This window comes from Zosterops lateralis, assembly GCF_965231275.1.
Source record: "Zosterops lateralis genome assembly, chromosome: 5".
In the NCBI taxonomy this organism is placed as follows: domain Eukaryota; kingdom Metazoa; phylum Chordata; class Aves; order Passeriformes; family Zosteropidae; genus Zosterops; species Zosterops lateralis.
The window spans coordinates 19166721-19180633 of NC_139766.1; positions in this window are offsets into that span (position 1 = coordinate 19166721).

The window sequence follows — 13913 nt, forward strand, 5'->3', positions numbered from 1 at the left end:
GCTCAGAGCGGGGCTGTGGGCTGCCCTGGCCTGTGATGTCCCCCACTGGAGCCAGTGGCATTTTTGTGCCACCCATGGGAGTGAGCAGGGAGGCCTCGTCCCCACCACCATGGCAGGAGCAGCGAGTGGGGCTCAGTGCCCACAGCTGGAGGGGGAGGGAGGCTCAGAGCCACTGTGCCTGGCACTTGTCACTGCTGGTGGCCTGAGTGTACCCCCCAGAGCAGGTGTCCTGGGTGTGTTCATGGCAAGCCCCAGGAGGGGCTCTGTGGGCAGGGCTGGAGGCCCAGGGTGTGGGCAGGGATGGACAGAGGGGCTGCCCTGGTGCTTGGGGGATGCAGAAGGTGTGTGTGTGCCCTCCCCAGTGACCTCCTGTCCCTGCCGGCTGAAGAGGAGGAGGGCACTTGGCTGTGTGGTCTGTGCTTTGTGAAGGTGTTGAAGGCAGCCCCCTGTCTGTGGCAGCCTGTGTGACCAGCCCTGTCAGCGCCTGGATGTGTGTGCAGCTTTGCCAGTGGCTGAACCTGCAGCTGGAAAAGAAGCAGCCACATCCCTGGGGCTGAGCACAGACATGAATTCCCATGCACTGGGCTGGGCCCCTGGGACTGGATATGCTAGAGGTGCCTGTTGCCCCCAACACCCCTTAACAAAGCTTTTTTTGTTAAAGGGAAAATTGGGAGAACCATCCTGATGAGGTTTTAATTTTTAACTGTGAAAAGCAAAAGTATGTATAAATACCTAAAGATTTTAATGTAGAAGTTTGAGGAAAATACGAATACTTGAATTTATGAAAAATCCATAATTCAGCTTGGCTCAAAGGCTCCTAAATATTTTTAAACAGGAATGAAACAATGCTGTGCCTATTTCTGAGCTTCATCTTTATTTATGTATAAATTCTCAAAGCTTATAAGTTTAGCATTTCTACACACTATAAAAGCATTTTATTGACTAAAACTTGTATGATTTTGCTCTCTTACTGCTTCAAAAAAAGAAATCAACCCCATTACTAAATAAAATTGAAGACTGCCTTCAATTGCTCGATTTGTTGTAGGAAATTTGTTGTATTTACTATTCAAAACTTTCCAAAATTTGTGATATATGTTTCGGGAATATTTTGACTCTTGAGGGATTTTGGCACTCTGCATGCTAACTAGTGCTACTGCAATGCAACCATTTATCATTAGGGAGTCTTGAAGGTCCTCAGCACTAATGCTGCTATGCACTGCTTGATATGACAAGACTGGTGTTTCTATAGATTACTCATACCTTGTTGTCAATGGGAAAGGTCATACAAAATGGAATTTTTCCCAGTGTAATCATATTTCTTAGTTTGTATTTTCTTAAATTTAAACAAAATACTTTCTCCTTGCTATAGGAGAAATTAACTGATCCTTCTTAGGAAGTAAATGCAATTCTTGCTGTTCTATTTTGGGAGAATAGGTTTATATTATCACCTCTCTATAAAACTATTCAGAGGTCACCTTTTGTGACATCATTTTTCTTCTACTTGCTCTAGTCACCGTGAGGAGATTCTGTTCTCTGTGAAGCAGGAAGCTCTATGCTAATATTGTTTAATGTGCTTTCCACAGGGGTTTGCTATCAAGTAACATAAAGTGATGTTCAGGAGGTGAGGGTTACTACCTTTGTAGCTGTTCCCTGTACAAGAGGAATGTCATACTCTTACATGTTTTTAATGTTAATGAAGCTATCTTACAAAAGGATCTTTGCTGTGTTTTATGAAGCTATTGTACAAAGGGTTTTTGACTGTATTTTATGAAGCTATCATACAAAAGGTTTTTGACTTTGCATTTTCTCCCGGTGAAAGGATAAGTGAAACCTTAACACCCACCACTTTACCATGTACTATGCACAATTTTATTTATGTGAGCTGCAAACAGTATTGGTATCTATTCCACCCTTATTAACATAGTGTTAGGTAAAAGTCTCTTAGGTTCTCTCTGAGCTGTCAGAGCAAAGTTTATGCGCTTTGACCTTTATGTCAATGTTCCCCTCGTTTTCCTCCAGCTATATAATTTCAGTATTTCACTACTCGAACAGTGATTGAAAAGATTTGCCTGCCTTCTTGAAACCAATGTGCTGTGCTGGTGACCGCCCACCTCGGTGAGCTGCTGTGCTGCTGCTGCTGCAGAGCCCGTCAGGGAAAAGCCTGTGCAGGGGTGTTGCCAGAAGTTAAAGCTGGCTGCCTGCTGGGGCTGCTGTAGATTCACTGAGAAAATCCGTAGACAACTTTAGTAGTAAATATTTTCTCAAATATTTTGCCTTTTAATCAGAAGACAGAAGCCAGTTTTCAGAGGGGTTTTTTTTGGGTTTTTTTTTGTATTATTCTCAATTTGGAGCTTTTCTCTGTGGAAAACACATTTTAACAGAAGTACAAGCCATTTTAGGGAGTGATTGTAACACTGTATGTGTATGACCTGCAAAGAGAGGTGTGAGAAAGCTGTGATTGCATAACAAAGCCATATAATGATTTATAGGTCTGATGATTTTAGACCTACAAAGAGCCCTGACAGGCAGAAAAAATAATTTGAAGTTGAGTAGTTTTCAAAAGATTATCTGAAAGTATATAGTCTATGCTGCGTCTCAAATCCAGTTATTAAACGGGAATAGTACAACACAATAAATGCTAAAAATGAAGTAAATGCTGGCCACCCCCTGCATTAGTAGGGCTTGATCAGAATAAAGATAAATATTTTGGAATTAAAAAGTGTTTCAATGGAGTTTGATGCAAGCTGGCCCATTGCTTAGGTATTAATCGTAATATTTCCTCATTGTTGCACTACCTAAAATGTGTCCCTACCTTATGTCCTTGCTCTTAAAATATACTGTTTATGAGACATAGCTCTCCTTATATTCTCAAGGAAGAGGGGCCCTGGTCTTTTTCCTGCAGTCACTGGCAATCTGACAAGTCTTTTCTGCATTTGAGCATCCTGATAATCAGACAGTGGTTCTGCTAGCATTGCCTGTCCTTTCTCCTATGTAGTGGAGATATTGCCTAGACCCTAATGCCTGGTTTGCCTGTGTATTTGTGGCCTCAAGTGTTTTTCCACTATCTGGAAGAAAAGGGAACAACTTATGTCATTACATGAACTTTATGGGACAGTTTTGTTTCAAAGGGAAGTGCAAATAGGATTTGTCATGTGAAAGGGATATATCTTAGCAATTTACAACTTTTGTAAGGAAGGTTTGCTGAGAAAACCACCTTCCAGGGGCAAGAAATGAACAGTCTTAGGGGATGGCTGATTTATTCTTATCCTCATAAGAGGGAGAGATGCCAAGGGATTTGCTTTAGTAGTGATTCCTAGTAGTAATCCTTAGTAGTGATCCACAGTGGTAGCTGTGATTCCTTGACTGCTGAAAGAAGTCATCTAACCCAGCCTAGGCACGGTAAGGAGTAAAGTACCTGGTTTTTGGAAGAGGAGGAATGTAGTGGTGTGTTTTTGGTTTTATCAGTTTTATGTATGTATTTGTTCCTTGTTTTGTATTATTTTTTATAAATTGTAATGGTTTGCCCCATGTCACCCATGTTCCACCCTTCTTGGTTTTACCCCAACCCCAGTTATATGTCAGTCATAAGTTATCCAGCCCCTGGGTCTTGTCTGTCACTTTGGGGTCTCTCCCAAAAGTCTGGAAAGTTCCAGTAAGGACCCCAAGTGACTGGACAAGACTTCAGCTGTCTCCCGACCCAAGTTATTAGTTACAATGTATGTCATTTACCTGGAGAGCCATACCCCCTTGGTCCCTGATTTGTCCTCAGTTAAACCCATCCCTGAGTTCCTCCCCCCAATAAAAGGTGTTACATTGGGGGGTTTCCTGCTGCTTCTGCCAAGGGGTCACTTCTGCTGAGGGATGTCTGCTGGGGCAGATACCCTGATGAATAAAGCCAGCAGTTAACCCTGAACAGCCTCCCTCTTTTTTCCTGCTGTCGTTGCTTCACTCCTTCGGGCAAGTGAGAACTCACAGGGTCGGTGAGGTTCATCCTGCTACTAAACCGTGCCCTTTACTGTCGAGGTGTCAGGGCTGGCCAAGGCAGAGACAAGACATCTCTACAGAGGAATAACCTTGCAGCGAATAAAGATTCAACCTTCTTCTTCAAAATCCATGCAGTTGCATCATTCATCTATTGTCAGCAGATGATTGCTACTAGAACACTATTAATGATTAAAAATGGCTAAGTTGGGATTGGATATATGGCACATGTTGGAAACTGAAGGATCATGAAGGATTATTGTGTCAACACTGTCATGGGATTGGAGATCCTTGAACAAAGTGGATCCATTTATAGGCTGGATTTTCAAGGAGTTATGGATTTTTTTTTTTTTTTATATTTTTATTAAAACCTAAGCAAAGATGCTACCTGAAAATGAAGCAACTTCAAAATTTTACTTGTCATGAGACATTTTTCCTGACTGAAAGGAACATTTTTGCTTGCAGTCTTACTTAATGGAATTGTAATGATGAGTATTTAAAATCTAATTCCAAGGAAAAGTACTTCTGAAAAATAAAGTTACAGGATAGACAGAGCATTGGGAGAAACAGCGAGTTATATGGAGAAAAAATCCATTTTAAATTCTGCTTAGTCTCATAAAACTCTTATCAGAGCAGACTCTCTGGCTGCAGGGAATAGTTTGCGGTTTTTTTTTTTTTTTTTCAGCAAACAGCACAAAAATGGGATTTTAAATTTTGTTCAAAATGCTAAAACCCTTTCCATCTCATTGATGGAGAAGAAATAGGTTTTTAAGGGTCTCTTGATGTACCTAAATGAAAATTTGCTTGTACTTTTGTAGTTTTTTGCTTTTCTAATGTCTGCTGAGTAATACATATGAATACCTGAAGTTTTACTTGAAGAGGACTATATTAGTTCTTGAATCAATGTGGAAAAAATACCCCAAACATTTCAGAGTCTGATCACAAAAATAATTTTCATGCACTTTATCTGAACAGATTCTTAAAATACAACATTCAGTACTTGTAAATACAATAGTACTTGTAACGGAAGGATTTTAGACAGCAAAGAAACCTATCTGTCCTAATGCTGAGGATGGCTGATTTTGTGTCAGGCTCCTCCCTTTCTGGAAGTGAGGTTCTGCCTGCTTTACTGCAGATATAGATTTGCTATTTTGTTAATTTTTCTTTTGTAGGCTTCAGGGATTTTCTCCTTTTACATTCTTCCCTGTGTGATGGCTGCTGGAATAGGGAAGGTACAAGCAGGGGAGATTGAAAGCAGCCTGGTGTAAGCTCCAAACCCCCTTACCTGGCACAGTCATCTCTGGTTTCTCTGGATCTGTGTGTCTCAAATGAAGCTCCTGAGGCTGGATACATGTTTGGTCACACAGAGCAGGGGTGTCTGTTCAGTCTGAAGAACAGCTCACACCCCCCTCCAGGGAGATGAGTGTCTCTGGAGAGACTCTACAGGTGGTATGCACAGAGAAGAAAATGTAACAGTTGTTGAGAGCAGCTTCTACGGTTGCAGCTTGGTATTGTATTTCCACTGTCACATTTTTCCCCTGCCACAGACTTTTTTCTTTTCTTCAAGGATCAAATTCTATTAATTCTGAAAGTCATGTGGTGTTCAGGTATCACCTTCACTCTCTTGTGTGCATATGTCCTTATGCTCACACCCATTCTCATGATTTCTAGGTACTATGGAAATTGTGGGGACTACAAACCTGTATTCATTGTCTTAATCCCAATATGTGCAATATTACTTCTATAACTGGGAATGCTGTTTAACCTGAATTTCTTTGTTTTTATTGGTTATGATAACCAAAAAAAAGAATAATAGGGAGAACAGAATATGTGGGTTGGAAAGGAGTCAAACATTTTCTTTAACCTCCTATGAAAGTCAAGCAATCACCTGTGAAGACTCCCTTCTCCTGTGGAGAATTTGGAAACCACCACTTGTGGTGAGTCTGTATCCTAGTCATACCTATTCAGTACTGAAATATATTTTAAAGCAATTTTATCCTACTTATTAAAGTAGTACTCTGTCACATGGTGTAAAAAATATAAGTAGTCTAGTGGGTACAGGAAGGGAGCAAAAAAATGTATTTCCTGATCTACACATTGGAATCTTTCTAAAACTTGTTGATGTGGTGTTTTGAATTATTTTTTTCCTTTTGCTTATTACTTAATTAAAGTATATTGTCTTAATTGAAAATCCTATTTTTTTCTTCAGTACTTGTGAGAAGGAAGGGAATCAACTCCAGTGCTGTGCCCAGCCAGACTCTTGTGTACTCTGTTTATCCATGTGACACTTCAAAATTACTTGTTGAAAATCAGAGAGAATCTTTGAGATTTCAGAGAAAATCAGAGAGTAACTTTTGGTTTTGACTTAATCTAAGTGGTGTTTATTCATGTGACTCCAAATGAGGAACAAATTTTCCTGAAAGTTTTCCATAGTTTCTTTCTGAGAGGCAGAGCAGTATTCATCACAAAATGACACTGGAGTTAACTTATTTCACTGCATTAAAAAAGCTCAGAGACTGTCATTTGAGCTACTTTTTTATTTGGAAAAACTCTTTGGAGTTCTGGAGACTTTGCTCCATTGTTGTTAATTAAAAAAAAAAAAAAAAAAAAATCACTCAGTGCAGCCAATTAAAAAAAAAAAGCTTATGCTAAGCATATTAAAGATGGCATTCAATCTGCCTGTAGCAATGTTCCCCAACATTGCTGGCCTGGGGGTAGTGATATTGAATGAGTCATGTGCTGCAGGCGTATTGTACTTTGTTCTTCCCTTCAGCTTGAATTCAGGTTTTTAATTTCCTCTGCCTGTGAGCGGTGTTGTGGGGTATCATGGGCAAGCAGCGCTCAGGAGCGGCAGGGACGTGGGGCTGGCCCCCAGTGCATCTCCCTTTGCTGCCTCTGATCTGTCATGTTTGTGCTGCTCATTATGGACTTATTCCCAGAGTTCACTAAATTCCATGAAATGCTTCATAAACTGAAAACTAAGCTAGCAGAGAAGTATGTGGTACATGCAGGATCTTCGTATGGTATGTTACTGATGTGTACAAGTGGGCACAACCATGCTTTCCCATGCAATTTTAATGTCCTAATAATGTTCCAGGAAATTAGGCAAACATCCTTCTGTTCCCTGAAAATACTGGGGTACTAAGTACAATAACATATTAATCTGTTCAAATTCTGAGTTGGCATTTTTAAGATGCTAAATTTAAGATGCTAAAGATTTAAATTCCATTTCTTCAAACAATTGCTAGATCAAAAAAAAATTTTTTTTACTTTTTTTTGCCTCCTATAGGTGTTGCACATTAACACTGCATGCTAACTGAGTTATGTGATCAGTTCTAAATAGTTGGTTTTCATCCACATTAAACAATTACAGCCGAGTTTCATGGTCCAGCTTTCATTCCTCATGAGTTGCTGAGGCAGGCTAATGTAATAACCTGTATCACCTTAACAGTCTCATCATAATTTTCTTTAGTTTAATATTTACATAGATCAAGATATCCACTTTTTCTCAGGTTCTTTGCTTTGTGAGAACCCCAAACTAACCCAGCACAACTTTTCATAGTCTGATGGAGAGAACAATGAATGTTGCTACAACTAAAAAGGAATTTGACACACTGATGCACAAACACGAAAGTGTTTCTCTCATGGACTAGGTGGAAAGCACATGTCACATTAATTTATGCCATCATTTATATGATGTATTGGGTAAACCTGGAGCTACTAACACTTTAACTTGTTTTACAGGCAAAAATTTGCTTCCCTGGAAAAACATTGTGGAATTGGTTGTGTCTATGATACTTGAGGCCAGATCAGATGTAGTGTCTAGTTTAGACTAAATTATGTTATATCTTGTAAGCATTAAGCTATTTAAGCCCCAAACAGTGGAAAAGAAATTCCATGCAATTTTTATTATTTAGTCTTAAAGCCAGATTTCAAGGATGCCTCCATGACCTTTATTTGTTTTCTCTATTCACTAGAGACCTGGTTGAGATAGGAACAGGCTTAGACATGAAAGATTCATCCTAGGTTTTGAAGTTTTTAGACAGGGATTTAAATGTATATCTATTTCTATATCTCTATCTATATAAAATTGCAAATTTGTATTGTCCTCAGTGCTGTATCTTGTTTCCTAGATGACTGTAAAGTGAGATTTTTTTTTCCATGCACTGAAGAAAAATAGTTGTGCCTGAATTGTCTGTGTGGCAATTAAAAAAGTATGCAATTATTATTTTACATGCTTGGAAGTAGGGCTCAATCATGTTGGAGTGCAAACACAAAGCAATCATTAGTCCTCATCTCAGAGATGCTTTGTGTTATAAAGACCTGATGGAGGTACATGGAGAAGAAGCAACATAGTGGTGGCAACTGTTCATGTTAATATGATTATTTAAATGATAGGATTTATTAAAGTTTTTCTGAATCAAAAGTCAAGAGAAGGCAGCAGATGTGTGTCAGGTCCCTTCTGTAGCCAGCAAGGAGAATTCTAAATATGCCATGGTCATGAAGATAAATATTCTGATAAAACACTGAAGTGTAGAAATATGGTGAGGGAGGAACGAGGGTGTCCCCTGGCGCTGGGCAGTCTGTGTTTGTGGCAGTTGTGTGTTCATGCAGGAGTGCACTGTTGTTTTTTACAGAGCTGCTTCCACACCTAAAGAGACAGGGCTGGACACACCTGGGGAGTCTGAACATACCAGAGTGCGGCCACGAATGTGGCACTGTATAACCTATCAGACCACTTAAACTAGTCGGACAGGTGGTGTGAGGTAGAACCTACAGATGCTGTTGAGACAATATCTTATCACTCTTGATGATTTTTGGAGGCTCCCACAAACATGTCTTGGGGCACTTAGATCCTGGCCAGGCATGTATCTTCACGTAACAGACAACATCTTACTGAAGGCCAGCAGTAACCATGTCCTCTAACCTTGGAATTTCACTGCTTTGCTTGGGAAAATAGATTGGTCTTTCACTTGAAAATGCACTGAATGCCTTCCTGTAAACCTGCTACAGAAAGGACTATTTCTGCATATATTTGGAAATGGCAATGGAGAGTAGGAAGTGTTGTTGCCCTGGAAAGGTCAAGATTTCACTTTAAAAGCAAAACACTTTTGCCAATGTAGCTGGTGTAAAACAGGCTTGGATTTCTAGGGCATGGTGGCTGCCCATGCTTCACAGATAGTGTTGCATGTTCTGACACACGGTTTGGAAAAGGCATAAGCTTTTACTGTATATGAGGTCTAACTGGAAACCACTGTCCTTAGCATTATAGGAGAAAATTATTTATATTGCATATTAATTTATATGTTATGAATATTATGCAAGATAAAGCTGTTTCATGCATATAAAAATTTCAATATATATGTACATGCATATGCTTGTCAGTGCAATGCTCTTGATTATAGGCCAACTGTGACTGATTTGCCAATCATATGGTATTCTCAAGTGTAACACTTCATGTGTTTTGATGATGTGAATTTCTGCAATAATGTCTGTATTTCTTTTGAGAATGCTTCTCAGAGCTCTGTAAGAGAGTCTACAAATTCTGAACTTATACTGGTCTACTCTACTGCAAAAGATCATAATTAATTTTTAGGGAATAATTGAAATAAAGTTTGCAAAAATCTAGGCATACCAATGTTATTGTGACTGTACAGCTGCAAAAAAAGAGAAAACCTCATAAAATCAACAGATAACATTTTGAACAATAGATAGACCTTTATGATTCCTTTGAATGCAATAAGTTTTGAAAATAGCCTGCAGCACAATGCAGTTGGTGGCCTAATTTTCAGGACTGTTGAAGTTAAAGCTTCTCTTCTGTTATCGAGCAAGAAACTTCTATATCACTAAGATGCTTGCAGTTTCATGACAAGAATCTTTGTGAGGAGAAAATGGTTTACTTATTTTCATCTGATCAATATGAAGCTGACATGAAATCTTTGCTATGGCAGTTCCCATGGAGGTGATGAGCTGCTAGATGAAGAGTTTATACCAGTGTTCTTTTTGCTCCTTCACTTGTGTATTATGTGTATATGATATAAAAGGGCCTTGAATGCTTTCTTTGTTTCTTTCTTTCTTTCTGCCTAGAGGAGCTTGTAAGCTTAATGTTTGGTGCATGCTGGAGAGTCTTGGGCTCTGATGACTCTCTATTCACAAGAATCCGAGTGATGTCTCCCAAAGACTGTGTGTAAGTTGAAGTGGTTGCCTGAACAAAACCAGTTGAAGACTTTTTTTTCTTGTTGTTCATGAAAGGAATGCCTATCTTTTTTGCCTATACTTTTTGTTGAATCTGAGATTATCTCTGAAATGATTTTTATGTATCATGATTGAATAACCACATTCACAGCTTGGGGAATATGCAGAGGCAAATTCTTGTAAACAGTAGTCAGATAAAGAAAAAAGACATACCCAGATGGGCTGTGATTTCTAACACTACAGTCAAGCACAATGAACATGCAGATCAAAAATAAGTATGGCTTGTAGCTGTTTATGGAAATACAGCTAGGAAGAAGCTGTGAGGAGCAAGGTTTAGAGATAAAAATATGTAGGAATCTAACACAAAAATGTCTTGGGGACAATAGATATTCCTTGCTTCCAAAAAGGCTTTTCTTTTCTTCTAGTCAAATGTTTTATGGGAAAAATACCCAACCTTGGAGCAGTAGTATGTTGCAATATGTCTTAGTGCGAAGAAAATCTAGGAAGGTTTAAGGCAACTTCTCTAGATGGAGTTGAGGGAAGATCTTGTGTCTGATCAAGAAATGATCAAAGAGAAATGATTTCTAGAGATGTGAGCTTTCCTTTTCTTTGCTACTAAGATAAAGAATGCCTGTATTGCATAGTTTCTGAGAAAAATGAGTCTGGATGTGTTGTTAAAACAGATTTTGCTAGTGTTCGTATTGATCTTTTTAGATAGCCTCACATGTCGTACAGGGTAATGCTAGAAACAGACTTCAGCAAAAGCTAGAAGAGACCATCTGAGTATATGGAGGGAGAAGTTGTACCTGGTGACTCTGTACTTTATGGAAAAAGATTTCCTTTTAATAAAGTCCTGTCCTACATGATTGCTGGCTGTAATAACTGACTATGTTAGTTTTAATCAGCTTTCTTCATGGGATCTGTAGAGTGTAGAATGATGTTGTATAGATTTATGGGGGAAGGGAAGTTACTTAATATTTTTGAGCATTTCACTTTAGGTCCTTGCTCAGGACAATAGCAATTTAATTCTCTATTTAGGCAGAAGTCTCACAGGTTTCATCAAATTCTTGTTTTAAGATCAATGGAAGTTTTGGAATTGAGTCCTGACCAGAACAACTTTCATGAAGTCAACAGAACTGGAGCTAGTGCCTTCTCTGTGTGTTTTTCTGTAAATATAAAAATGTTAGATTTCAGAAGTTTTCAAACTGGCTGGTGCTGATATTGCAGTGGGTCTGGAAAGCATTTAGGAAATAACTTCCTTTAATGACAAGACTGTCTGCAGCTGTGAGCTAGGACTGGGAAATTATCTCTGTCCTTGAGTTGCAAACTTCTCTTGGCATCTATTTATTCTATTTGTTACTTGATGTTTCTACCTTAAAGTGGCTTTAGTATCTCTCTTACTGGATGTTTTGAAGCTGGCACATGTATAATGCCATGAGCCTTTCAGAGCCACAGCAAAAAGGAATTGCAAAGGATACTAGTTTTATTATTTGCTGGCAATCTGTATTCTTAAGGGTTAATACAAAAATAACTTTAGTTTAGCACAGTTGTCAGCCAATTTAAGGTGAAGATTTCAGAGATTAGTTCTGACAATCCTGTGGAACACACCATATGTCATCTTTTGAAAACTGAAGACAGTATTCCTTCTGGTCTTTGTTGAGAACTTAATGAGGTTAGAGAAATGTCCTCTGTCTTTTACAAGACGCAAGGGTAGAAGGCCTTGAGTTGAAAAATGCTGATCAACAATGTATCTTTAGTGAGAAAACAAATTGAATTATGCTGCTGGTTTTGTTTCTGTTGTGTCTCTCAATAACAGTTTCATCACAAAATGATTTAATTGTAATTGCTTGTAAACCCCACAATTTGTGACAGGCAGAGTGGAATCCTGTAGGGATGACTGATTGTTAGTTTTGTGTTTTCTTACTTCGTGTTAGAATATCTAACCCTGATGGAACAGACTAATAGCTATAACAAAGGTATGGGAGCTCTCAGCTGCAGAGCTGTTTTTGCTTGGGGATCACTGGAGGAATGAGCCATAATGTTCCTCTGACTGAAAGAACCGACATGCCAGCATCCCTCAGGCCAATTACAGTGTGATGATGTTTTCATTGTTTCACTGCTTTGGATATAATGAATGTGTCTGCTATGACAGAAAAGTAGTCTTTATTATGAGAAAAGGCACTGGAAATAAATTGTGCATCCAGCTGCCTTGCTGACTGTGTATTTTGCTGTCTGGGTCTCTTAAATGACAACTCGAAAGCTACCTGGTTGCTGTGCTATGTGCTCTGATCATTTTGGATTATGTATCTCTCACTTACCAAATAGCCAAAAATGCTTCTAAGTAAAGTTTTAAATATTAGAAAATCAATCTTTAGGGTTTGACTATTTTTTCCCTATCTACTTAATATTCTGTCAACTAAATTGGACTAAAATAGTTGTATTTTGTATCTATGCCTAGCAAGATGCAGTTGAGAAATACTCGTAGGTATTTTCCTTCCTTTTTAAATAAAAAATTCCTCCTTTTAAAGAAAAAGCATCCATGATTTCTGCTGTTCATTCCATCTTTTCTTCTTTAAACAAACTTAAATTTTGAAATATAGGATTTGGGGATGATGCGAGGCACTTTTAAATTTAAAACGAAACAAGGAAAATTAAGGAGAGGTTATCACTTATTTTTTCTTTCCCTTTTGAAAGTATTTTAAGCAACAGCAATGAGAAATATGTCATAAACAAAACCAACGTGATGATAGACATAAAATACTTTTCTGAGACTTTTGGATTTGGATCAAGAGATTGGATCTTCTGACTTAGCTATTGATTTCCTAAGTGATGATGTTTAACTTCTCTGTATATTTGGGCAGGAGCTCTTATCTCATAAGATTTTCTTACACTTTGCATCCATATTTTTTTATTAACTGACATGTGAAGGGAGGGGAAAAGTAAATAAGGCGCAAAGGGAGACATTGACTCCTTACTTATCCGGATGCTATCACACTATAAGAAAACTTGCTTTCTGAGAAAGTAATAACCTGCAGAACACAACACTGATAAATCTAAATGGATTGAAGTCTGTGTATATTTAAGATGAATGATCAAAAGAGCCAAGTGGCACAAAGCAGAAATGGGATGAGAAACAGCAGTAATAATGAAGGCAATTAGTTTACTTTCTCTGAGAGAGCAAGATGCTTTGCTGCCAGCTAAACATCAAATTGCCTGGCAGCTGGGGATGGTGTGTGAGGGGGCAGGAGCAGAGTGGTGAATTGGCAGTGGTTATCCTTTTCTCTCTTTCCCAAAGAGGTTCTGGGCCTGGAGCAGATGAAGGAAAGACACTCCTTCCTGCAGAGGCAGGGTTGACCTTCCAGGACAGAGGGCACCTGTGCTGGTGAGCTGAAACTTGCTGCAGGTGGCTCTTCTCTGGAGGTTCTCCTTGAAGTGCCTGCAGCCCAGATCCTGGGGATGAATTAGGACTTTCCTAAAAGCCAGAATGTCAGGATGCCCTTAAGTTTGATGAGATGACTTCTTGGCAAGGTGGATGAGATGAGCAGGGTTTGGTGAGCAGGGATGGATATCTTTCAGAATATGAGATTTAAATCTCTGATTTCTACATTGAAAATGTAGCTCAGGGTGATGGCTCAGTCTGCCTGTGATGTGAAACACAAAGTAAGAAAACAGATGTGCCTGCTGAACTGAGAAAGACAGAAGACTGGAAATGGTGCCCTGGGGCTCTTGGCCTGTAG